The sequence below is a fragment of the Rhamphochromis longiceps genome, linkage group LG20 (assembly GCF_057381845.1).
Source record: "Rhamphochromis longiceps isolate RC_006_pf linkage group LG20, R_longiceps_female_GT1.1, whole genome shotgun sequence".
Classification (NCBI taxonomy): Eukaryota; Metazoa; Chordata; class Actinopteri; order Cichliformes; family Cichlidae; genus Rhamphochromis; species Rhamphochromis longiceps.
Genome location: NC_140576.1, coordinates 31535895 through 31548464, shown reverse-complemented (window position 1 = coordinate 31548464; position 12570 = coordinate 31535895).

The window sequence follows — 12570 nt, the reverse complement described above, 5'->3', positions numbered from 1 at the left end:
AGGCACTGTATAATATTTCTTCTGATGGGGTGTTGCCGTCTCTTTGGGGCAAGCCACCCACAGGGAGTAATACATGCTTAACAACCCCCCACAAAGCTGGTCGGATGGCACTGCGAGGGAAAGGAAGAATAATTCTAATTAGATTGCTGAGCACTTGGGGTGATTTCAGGGCTGTTGACAGAAAAGACTTTACTGTGCTACATTCAAGGACATACAAATGGATTATGATCTCAGTGTGGACAAAACCATGCTAATACAGGGCAGAAGTGGAGCTGGGATGTATGAGTTAAAAGGAGGGAAGAAGATAAATCCCTCATTAGTCTGTTTGCATTTTGCTGGCCTGTGTTTGGTGAAGGTTTCAGCCCCACAGGGATTGAGGCGTTGAGGAGCAGACACAGGTGGTGTGATATCCCCAGGGAGCAGCAAATTCTGAAATAGCCCAATTTAAATATTTTGGCTATAATAGTTATGCCAATAATCATCCCGAAGTCACTAGGTCAGTCTAATCAACCCTTGGGGATAATATGCCTGTGCTCACAAGAAGCTAAAGGCAGTTTTCTCCACACAGATAATGTGCAGAGGCTTTCACATCATTTCGAGATAAGATAAGTTACCTTCATGTATTAAGTTAATAACTAGGAGGAACAGAACAAGGTCTATCTGATGTAAGCTTGGCCCCTGACGACACAAACTTTTTCTAAAACTTAGTTTGACTTCTTTCAGCTTCAGCCAAGTTATTAGTGCATCTCATTTTTCGTATTCTATTTTTTTCTTTGTCCTCCATTCTCCGCTTGACCTGGAAATCAATCTAGACCACCATCATTGAGGACATCCAAGTTTTCTTAATGCTATTCAGAGGAATAAGTAAAGGATGCAAGCAAGGTGTCTGTGAAGGTTCTCAGTCATCCAGGTCATCGTAGTCAAAGGAGCTTGCAAAGAAAAGCGTCTGGACTTCTTTAAGTTGCTTGAAGACGTTTCACCTCTCATCCGAGAAGCTTCTTCAGTTCTAAGGTCAAATGGTGGAGAGTCCCAGATATAAACCTAGTGGGAGTTTCCCCCCACAGAGGGACAAAAGGACCCCCTGATGATCCTCTAATCGCCTGAGCCAAGGTGTGAAACTGGGTGTGGGTCCCAATCAGCCAGAGTTTCGGGTGTGTTCATTGTGAAACCTGGCCCCACCTTATCATGCGAATTCCTGAGGTCAGCTGGCCCAGGATGTGAGTGGGCGTTAAGGCGTCTGGGAAGGGATCTGCAAGCAAGGGTACTGTGACGACACTGGCGAAATTAAATACAAAGCAACTATTTTCTCCGAGAGTGAATCATAAACATGACTTGAATAAAAAATGTACTATTTTGTATCTAATGCATTGTATGTTGAACCTTAATCTTAAAAGAAAAATACGCATCATATTATTGATTACTTTAAGTCCTATTTTGTTATTTTACAGTGTTCCCAAGCAGCTTCCAATAGATTACCACACTTGGCCTAGGTTGGTTTGTTGTCAAGTAGTATATACAGAGGAAAACTGGATTTGCAAGTCGAAACAATATAAAACTTAGACCAGTTCATCAAATACTTTCTCAATTTCAACGACTTAGACTTCCTTCAGGGGCCAATTTAAGGCCTGCTTCATTTAGAAAGCGATATTGCACAGCATTATTCATATACAGTAATTATATTGGAGCACTATAACATGACAGTAATTTGGGGAGGAGTGATGGTGATGTGTCCCAGTCATATCATTCTCAACAAACATATTCCCAGTTGGTCTAGTTAGAAGCTGGAAAACTGCCTTGAAGTAGTTACCTCATTGCAAATAACAGTAATAAGGTGGTGGAGATAAATAACTGTAGTGGCACAAAGGGTTCTAACTGTAAACAAAGCTATATATTACAGTAATGTTTCTATGTGGGATTGCCACACAAGCAGTGGGAATGCCCAAGTTGAGGTTATTAAAGGGTGAATATTGATCCTCCACCATGGTCGGTAATCAATGAAAAATTTTTTGCAGCATTTGGTTTACATACTGGGCATTATGTGTAATTTTTAATCTTTTGCAGATTATGGGTTAGATGTTTAATACATTCAATCATTTCTCCTTGAGCTCTCTGTTTAAATAAATTATTGCATCACGACTGCTGAAACATGTAGGGAATCTTTGCATAAATCTTACTCATTTCATCTATTTTTCATATGAGTTAATTGGTTGTTATGGATGTGATTTTTTTTAGGTGATGCCTTATAAAAGTATGACAGTAATCCTCTCTGTACTCTTGAGAATCCTGTGATTACTTTCCTGAATTCATGGTTTCAAGGAGTTTTACATTCACTATGACTTTAGTATTTACTACTATTACTTTTGTTTGTAATGTGTCTTGGGAAACTGTGGGGTCATAGGAAGTGCAACAAACGTAACTACCTCTGCAGTGTCCAACTACAGCAGCTTAACTCTTTTGTTGCCTATACGAACTGTTGATGTGCCAAACTGCAACTATCAAACACAAACACTTATGTATCTGTATATCTCTTCTTCTTTGATGACACTTCTGAATTAAATTTAAATGGAAATTATCACCCATTTAGCTATTGTTTTGAACTGAAATTATTTTTTTAAAGTAGAAAATAAGATTAATTCATGTATTTTCATGGAAGAACAACACAAATTAAGAATAATGAAGCATGGATTTGTTATGTAATAAGAAATGTAAAAACGAGAGAGCAAACTAGATCTTAAATCAGGTAACCACGGTTTTGTTTATATTAACAATATGTGTTCTCTTTTTACAGGAAAAATTTGCCTTGTATAAATCAATCCTACAAAGACTAAAACCTGTGTTAATTTTAATGTGAAAGATTTTGTACATAATTAAGAATAAAAGTGGTGGCTGGAGTCTAAAACATAAGCAAAGCTCTTTGTGTGCTTGTTATGTAAGTGTAGGTAACAACACAGCAGCATGTTGATGGTTCCCCAACAGGAACGTAAAATCCTTCTTTTTTTTTTAATCCATGTTTAAACTGAAATAGACCCAGAAACAGTTTTGAGGTGCAATTAGGAGGTCAGGGGTCAGTTCAGGTAAGACTCAAGTAATGTGTGTGGGTAAGCAATAGTATGTGCATGTAAAGGAGGGCATGTGCACATCTGTGTTGGTGTGTGTGTGTGTTAGGAACATAGATAGGACTACAAAGGGGTGCAGAAAGTACAGGAATTCAATGGTACTCCAAAAGTCAGAAATGTGATGTCCACCTCACATTTACCAGCAACTGCTTCCTGAAGTTCCACACAGAAAGGTTATTAATGACACACCTACACACGCACGCGCGCACACACACACACACACACACACACACACACACACACACACACACACACACACACACACACAGGTATAAAAGCACTGCTTGTATAAATATGAATATATGAAGTTAATGATTGTTAAAATAAAACAGAACATTTTAATCGATTTCTTGTTTGCTCCCAAATCTACAACATGACCATATACAGAAAAGCTAGACATGGTATGCAAAAGAAAAAAGAAATAAATACACTAACAAAATGTTTCATAATTGTCAGTTTCATCATTTCAAAATTCTCCAAAACAAAATTTTCTTTGATTGATTCATATTAAGTTGATTAGGGTCAGATTTAGTGTGAACCCATCCTTCAACTCAAATGAGCCCGAAATATTTGAAGGGAGCATTTTGGGAAAGCACCACGAGGTAGAGGCTTTCCTTGGAGAAGGGGGCTTTGGTTTGTAACCAAATGTCGTAACACAGAAACCAACCAAGCCGTGGCGATTAAAGTCAACAAGAGCCACCCTGAAATTCTGCAACAGCCAAACTGGAAATTTTCATCCTGGAGCAGCTGCGAAGTTTGGATCCAGATACCTGCAACATTGGTAAATGGAACGGCTTTTTCCTCGACGGGAAAAAATAGAAAAGAGCAAAAAATAGAACAATAGAATAGATGAATGATTGAGGTCAATCCATCAATCGATGCCCACATGGATATAAAACAGAAAACATTATATTCAAATATATTTGGACACCTTGTCAATGGATTAGATTGGAATTATTTTAATGTTCTATGTTTGATCAGTTGTCATGACCTCTGGAATTAAAAATGTACAATTAACGTTATTCTAAATTAATTCAGGAATATATGTATTTGGTTAATTAGCAACCATGGCTAATTGTCTATTTGGTACAATTTTAGCAAGTACTTGGAAAGAGAGCTTTTCATCTACTGTATATCTGGCATTTTGAACAGGTATGTTCTAAATATTATTTGTTAAATATCCTAAATCCTAAATGATGTGGGGTGATTAGCTAACTCTGATATACACACAAATCATACAGGAAGTGTGGCAGTGTGCTTAATTGAAATCAGACCTAGTTTTATTCTTGAGATCATTTTCCTTCAGGTATACACGAAGGTCAACCGCTTCTCCAGCATCATTGCTCTAGTTCAATAACCAAATCTGCATGAGAGAATCTGTATCATCAGAGCATCTTTTTAATTACTAAAGATCAGCTAAATTGAACAAGTGACACATTGCAAGTAAAATATTTACAGCATGGCCATGTTTGCCAGTTCAACACTTCAGGTCCAACACTTGATGTTTCCAGAGACTGTAAAAAAGACCGGAGGTGACAACAAACCCAACAATGACCTGAGTAGTAAAAGGTTAGAGAGGGATGCTGCTGTTTCTGCCAGCTCTGAATAGATCACACCTCGCTCTTAGCCATCTCACCTTTGAAATACTCAGGGAAGTTTCAGTCATGCGATGAGGATGCCTACATCTATTTTATGATCTACCAAAATATTTCTACTGGGTGTCCTGTTGAAGCTCTCATCAAGGTGTGCCTCTAATTTGAATGCTTAACAGGAAACATCTGCCTGGAGTCAGGAAGATTCATCTCGCTGTCATTTTCTATCTCGCACAGCATCCAGTCCTCCCTTCATCCTCTCAAAGTAGGAGGGAGGTGGAGAAAAAAAAATTAAAAAACAACAAATATTAATGAGGTGTTACACTGAGAAATAACGATGTGTGCACTCCCTGATAGCATCTGTACTTCCTTAATGGCTTGCGCAATTATGTGGGCTTCCATTAATATCAAGGCTGGAACTGTCACCACTAAGGGCTTCACTTCAATCACTGCTGTGCCTCTACTGCTTGCCTCTGTAAGTACACAGGAAAGAAGTATATGTGAAATATAGCTGCTGTGCCTGGCTATTAAGTCGTTTAAATAGCTGCTGGGGGACATGGCCAGCAGTGGTACCAACAGATATTCATAATAAAAAAAAATGAATTAAATATACTGTAATGTTCTGAAACAGCTTGGGGCCCATCTATTATTGGATCTGGTGAGTTCTGCACAGCAAAAAACAAGACATACAAAATTCAGGCAGTAATGAGGACCTATGGGAGCATGCAGCTTTAGGTTTTAGATAGTATGAGTGCATTTATTACCTAAAGCTCTTTTTGAAATAAAAAAAATCAAGGGAAGAGAGACAGATGTAGATATCTTTTATCTTTTATGACAACTAAGTGGCATCACTCTAAAGGTAAACAGTTTATAAAAACAAACTTAAAGCACTAGAGGCCACATGTCACAGAGTGATCGGGACTTTTTTCTGTACATGTTAATTCAAACAACATGATGGTGGCTTGTGCAGTTACATATAATCAGGCTAATAATACTGTTTCCTTTTACTCAGTTTACTCCAGTTTTCACTGCCTTAAGGCATTCTAAAGCTACACTGTTTTTTATCACCTGTGTTAAGCACATTGAGTTTACACATAATGAAATGTGCCAAATAAATGAAATTGCCATTGCTGTTGGGTTACTGACTCAAGCAGCCTTTACATGGAGCAACTTGCTAAAACGTTTTCAAATAAACAAGATCCTTATAAGTTAATTTCCATAAATACAAACAAACAGACAAATAAATAAGCAGTATTTGCAAAAAGGAGGATAAATCAAATAAATGGGCTGGAAGAGTCTGTTGACATATTCATGTGTAGCCCCCAGGAGCAGCTGTTGTACTATCAAGCAGGTTTGGGGCTTTTACTCAGCTGGCACCAACAAAAAAGCCAACCCTTCATCATTCAGGGAGTCAAATACTGCCATTCTGTTAAAGCTGCTTTAGATGCTGAATGCTGTCCTTTGGCATCTGTGCCACTCCTGGTTGAAAGAGCCCCAACATCCACATAGGGAGGCGGGGTGTTTCAATTACTGTTAGGTTTTGCTTCCCTTTGCCTGGTTGACCCCATGAGGGCTAAGTCATCAACAGTATTTTTTGTTTGTCTTTTTTAGAATTTATTCTTCCAAGTACTGTTATGGAGTAGACAAAAAGTATAATTGATGGATTTCAAAAGTCATGTTTTGTTTTTCTCTTTGGCTACATCACTGGGGTCATCACAGATTATGACTGGGACCTGCTTGGTTAGGTTTGCTAAAAGAGTTAGAATACTTTTAAAAAAAAAAGTGGTTTTTGGCACAATTTCACCTACTTCCATGGTCCATGCAGTAGGGCTGGGCCATATCATACCGTTCACAGTAATACCGGTATAATGTCGGGCAACGATAAGAAAATTAAATATTGCGATAGAATATGGGTAAAACATGCATGCGCAGTACCTTTGTTTTCATACGTACGTGGCGCAAAAATGAGAAGGGCGAAAGCGGATCGTTGAATGAAATGGATGAACCAGAATTGGTTTGTAAAAATGCTGCAACTTTAGTGGTGTGGAAAATACGGCACACTTAAAATAAATCCTTTGATTTTTCTGAAAATCGACAGTGCCGCTTATAATCCCGTGTGCCTTATGTAGGAATTCTGGTTGTTTTAACTGACCTTGAAACAATTTTATGTGGTACACGGCGCTCGAAAATCTGTCAAATGTTTTAGTACAACTTTGCTAAGCTGGCTTTCATCATTATATTATTAAAAATAGGATAGGATAGATTTAGAGTAGAAAAATTACAAAACAACCAATCATATATATCCACATACACATCTACCAGTGAGGCACCAACAATGAGCAGGGCTGATCATGTTATATAGAGTCATTCATTGTCTCTAGTAAGAAGTGTCCACCTGCTTTGAGCAGGAGCTGAAACAGCCGTAAGTTCAGGAAGTGCAACTAAGGCTGTTCTCCCCCACCAAATGTCAAACAAATCTATTTAAGATTTACTTCCAAAGTAATATAAACGATTTGAATAAATGAGTTTAGTTCACTTCACTTTTATCTAAATAGCGCCAAATCACAACAACAGTTGCCTTATGATGCTGTATATTGTAAGGCCAAGACCCAAAATAATACAAAGGAAACAGAAAAAACTCCAACAATCACGTGGCCCCCCCAGTGAGCAAGCGCACTGGCAACAGTGAGAAGGAAAAACTCCCTTTTAATGGGAAGAAGCCTCCAGCAGAACCAGGCTCAGGGAGGGGCGGTGTGATGGCAAGCCACACAGAGTAAGCGCCACACCTCACCATTAGTTGCTTCACTTTAGTTTGCTTTGCAGTCAACTTTAAATATATCTGACTTATTGTCCAATATTATTTCTTTATTAAATTTATTTATTTTTTCATCACACCTTCCAATGTTTATATGGCGTGCACACATATTAACACTACAAGGTTAAAGTTTTGTTTTATGTTATATTAATCAATCTTTCTTTGCTTGAGTTACCTGGGGTTTGGCTTCTCCTTCCTGGTTGGCAAAAGGTGTGGCAAAGGGCTGGGGGAGCTGTAGTACTGCTGACAGCTTCACTGGATGAAACCACATGCTTCATTGCCTGGGGGGTGTTTCAAGTTTCTTTAATTGTTTTGTAGTAGTTGGTTATATGGCAGCCATGCTTTCCCCTTTGTGTGACATTTGGTTTAGCTAAGCCAGTATTTAAGTTCCCTCGTGTGTCATTTCAGCAGGTTAGTTTGTCTTATGGTTGTTTGAGGTTTGGTTAATTGTTATCTTGAGTTTAGTTTATTGAGTTGACCTCTTTTATTGGCTGCCTGTTTAGGTTTTTTGTCTTTGTTAAGTATCTTTTTATATTTTGGGGTCAATAAAACCCCCCTTTTTTTTTTAAATTAAACACCTGTGTGCTTTATGCCTTACTGCTTGGTCCCTGACAAATGGCGATCTGCCACATCCGGTTGGGGTGACGGGAGGAAGACAGGACAATATTGTCATAAGATTTTAAATAAAAAAAATAAACATGTTTTTCTTCTTTTCTTGAAAAAGCAAAACGCACGTGCAGTAGAAGGTATAAGTTAAATAAAATACATTAACCAGTACATGTGCTGGGAATGAGAAAAGGACTGTATAGCTGATCTAAGCCAAGTATGAGCTCGAGTTCTTTCATGGTCTGTCCCAGTAAAGAAATCAGATACACCTTTACTATCCTCGACCAACAAATACGTTCTTCCCGTTTTTATGTGGCTGTCAATTCATGTTAGTACAACTTGCCGTCATGTTATAGATGCCTTAACAGGGCCCCACAGCTTTAACTACATTGGCTTTCTCATTTGTCGTAATTGCTTAAAATCTCAATGTGTAGTATGCTAATGGAATTGTCAGCAAAGCGGATTTCACGGGTTTTTCTTGATAGTCCTTTTAAGTGCTTGTGGAAATCTCCAGTTCTTAAAACTCTACCTTAACCATTTCACTCATATGAGCACTACCTTCAAAGATAAATGCAAAGACAAAAAATATTCAAATTAAAAGTACAGCTTTCCTGTTTGTTTGTTTTTGCTGTTGCAAAAAAAAAAAAAACACCTGCTTTGGAAAACTATCAGCTGAAAGGTGAAATATGTATGCACTGTACGACAACTGCAAACTACACAAATCATTGCTACAATAATGTTTTGAAAAGTCACCTCACTAATATCTGTTGAGAATGAGAATGCAGTTATTGTTTTATTAAAACAAGTTGCCCACTATTAGGATATATTTTTTATTATTTTATCATCTCAAAGTGTAAAAGTCTTCTTATTACGTAAAGGAAAGAACACCTACATGAATATAAATGTTAGCAAACAGAGCAGTTTCTCTTCATTTACACCAGTGGTTTTGGTGTTATTCTATAAAACCTTCTGTCTACCAAAGGCACTGCTATTAAATCATAGATTCAATTCACCTGAGCAGGAGAACTGAATCTGTGAAAATAATGAAAGCTATTTTTCATTAAAACTAATTTTTAGGTGATAATTGAAAAACTGTTTTCCCACAGATATATCAGATCAGATATGACCGATCACACTGGGATGGAGGTTTTTTTTGTTTTGTTTTTTACTGTTGCTCCAATGTACAATTGGTGATGATTAATTCAATTATTACAATCAAATTACTATTATCTCCAAATAGCACGAAAATCTTAGATAAAAGAAGTGTACGTGTAAACTGCAGTCAAACCGAGGACTGCTGCTCCACACACAATATCTTTATGAGTAGCTAGACAGAACCGCATCCTTCACTATGATCTTAATTAACTTCTAGTCTCCAGTGAGGACACTAGCTGAATAAATCACAAGGACAATAGACAGGTTTAATTCATTTATTTACTAAGCAAGTGCAGCTCATCAAATTCTAATATGGGTATATTTCCTTCATGCAAATAGCTTTTATCCAGTGAATACTTCACTTTCCCCGACAACAACACGATCCCCCCAGGGCATCGTGGTTATTTAAAAAGAGCAATGGTGAGTTTTTGAGAATGTATTAAAATCTTTACTTAGGAAAGAATTCCGTTAAACCAAAGTCACACAGTGATATTTTTTTTAATGTAAAGGTATCAAATAATCACCCATTTTTCCATTCATCCATCCATCAAAGTGTATTGTTCCTTTAAAGGAATAGATTGAAAAATATCAATTTTGTACTTTTGCATAAATATACTTGCAATATGCAAGAGGGGAACAATATAGGTGTCCCCATTGTCGGAATTATTAGATCCTAATAGTGCACTAGCAGAGCAGATATGGGGTTAAAAGGTGTCATTTCAATAGCTTTTTTTTCTTTGTTTTTGATTTTTTGTTTGTTTGATACAAGTTTTGCTAACTGGCTAGCCAGCTCATTCAGTGCCCCTACCTGAAGCCTGAAAACCTTTGTTTTAATTCTCTAAATGTCATTAAAGTGCTTCCCAATTGAGTTTGTCATCTATCATGTAGAACTGATAGTTTATGTTCTGGTGGCAAGCTCAAGGGCCACTCTTACAAAGTGGCTGCAAAGCAGAACAAGACTTGGCCAGCTGCAGTCCAAGCCAAAGCAGTTGGATTCTGTCCACAGGACAGAGACTCTCTAAAGAGACAGCTGAATGACATCAAAAACCAGCCTGGAAACAGGAAAATGTGACTTGGGACAGAAAATAGCTGTTTAACATTGAGCAACCTTTCAATATAAATACTTACAGCACCTTTGTGCTTTTCGATGTCAAAAGAATTCAAACAAGTTTTTTCTCAACATGTCAGCTTTATCTGCAGTGGGTCACATTTTACTTTTTACACCTTGCTATTTTTATTTCTCTACAACAAAGTAAAAAGGAAAATGTCTAAAAATAAAATACTCGCGGTGGTTCCACAGCATTTTCTAACCTTCCAAAGCATAGTACAGTATATAACATTTTGTTGTAATCAGACAACCAGTTAAAATGCTTATCTTGGACAACCACAAAGTTTTATGTGAACAAATAAGTCATGATATATGAATATGCTAATAAGCCAATCCAAGGATTTGCTGTGGCTATGATTACATACCCCAGGGGTGTAAACCAAATAAAGAGTTTAAAAAAATGTCAGCCTCCTCAGTAATTTAATACTCCCCCAGTCTGTTCTACTCTCTCTGTAAGCTTCAGCAGAAGTAGAGTCACTGCTGCTCTGTGTGCAGAAAACATCAGAGAAATGTGTTATTTTCCTCTACATAGGAAATAGACATGGGCATGATGGAAATTGCCTCCTTCACAGACCCCTGTGAAGAGCATTTTCATATTTTCATGCCTTCATCATTTCCTTTGAAAACCGTGAAGGGAGGGGGGTATGGATCCTGCATGGCACACAGCGTTTGATACGCTCACCACTGCGTGTTAAAATGGATCAATAGAACAAGACAAGAAAGCTGTTGGCAGAGCTGTGCTGCTCCCCAGAGTGAGATGACAGTTGGGTAGGCCAATGGGACAGGAGGTGGGTGGAGGTTAACAGCAAGAAAGATTCTGTGGTGGTCCCCTTTATCTCCTCCCTCTCTGTGTTTTTTTTTCTCTGTTTTCTTTGATTTCTGTTGACCAAAATTGACTTGGGGACATTTGCTCATTGATAGAGCTTTTTATTTCCACTTTGCTGTAACATAAGATAATAGGAGTTGCCTTGCAGCTATGGATTAGCTTTGATTATGTGACACAATTTATCACTGCACACAGCTGTCTCAGGGCCAACCTATAGGGTCCAGACTGTGTAAGGAGATAGAGATGTCCTGTATGGAATACTAATACTATCAGCACTATTGTCACATCCATAAAAACTTGCATCTTTAAAAGATAAACTCATGGGTGGAGTGATTAGTGAAATGTTAGGGAGGTGATAAAATCTTTCCAGATTTTATTTTTTTTAAAGAAAAAACCCAGTTAACAAAAAGCAAATAACACAGGTGACAAGAAAACTTTTGTGGTATCACCAAAACAAGTCAACTGAACTCTTGTCTGAACCTACAGACAGGGGGAGGGATGTATGGAAAAAGGACAGAGAGTCTAGAAAGTCTCTGAGGGTGGGAGTGTGATTTAGAGATGGTGTGCACTGTTTACATGGCCTGCCTGGAGGGATGCGCTTCTGTTGGCAGGAGAACATTGTTAGCATGGGAAGCACGTCGCTCTGACCCCACTTTCCTCTCTGTGTCTCACTCTCCCTCTTTCTACAGCTGCTCAGGGGCATATGATGGTCTGGGAAAGATTAATGCATCTTCAACAGCATGCCGTGAAATCAAATTAGTGTACTCTGATCCACAGACATGGAGGTCTTAGGCCAGGGCTGCAGCAGGGACAATTCCTCAGTAACCTACAGCTTTTTCACCCCACCCCCATGAAAGTTACATGTTGATTATTCAAACAGCTTACATGCATTTGTTTTGACTTTGTGCTTTTCGATGTCAAAAGAATTCAATGTGCTATTCATTTACAGACTTGTCCACATAATTATAACCTGTTAGATTATGTTTTTTCTTAAGCACTTTGATTTCTAACTCTGTAGGGGGTCATAGAGAAATGTGGAAAACCAAGCCACTCATCAAATTGTCACTTTGCATTATCTGAGGTATTTATGCCCACATCAAATTTTCCATCAAATTCAGTCAAGGATGAACACCTGATCAGACAATACAGTATTATTGCTACTTTAGTGTTCTGTTTGTGTACACTCTCTTGTGTCTCACTCATGTATGATCGCATAATCAGCCAAAGAATGATGGAGTCATTCACAGAGCTTAAAGAATAACAGTCTCAATATGTTTCTATTGGTGTAATGTATAAGCTGAGTATGTGGAGAGTGTGGAACAGTAGGAAAGTCTGTCCTTGAATATGGAAAT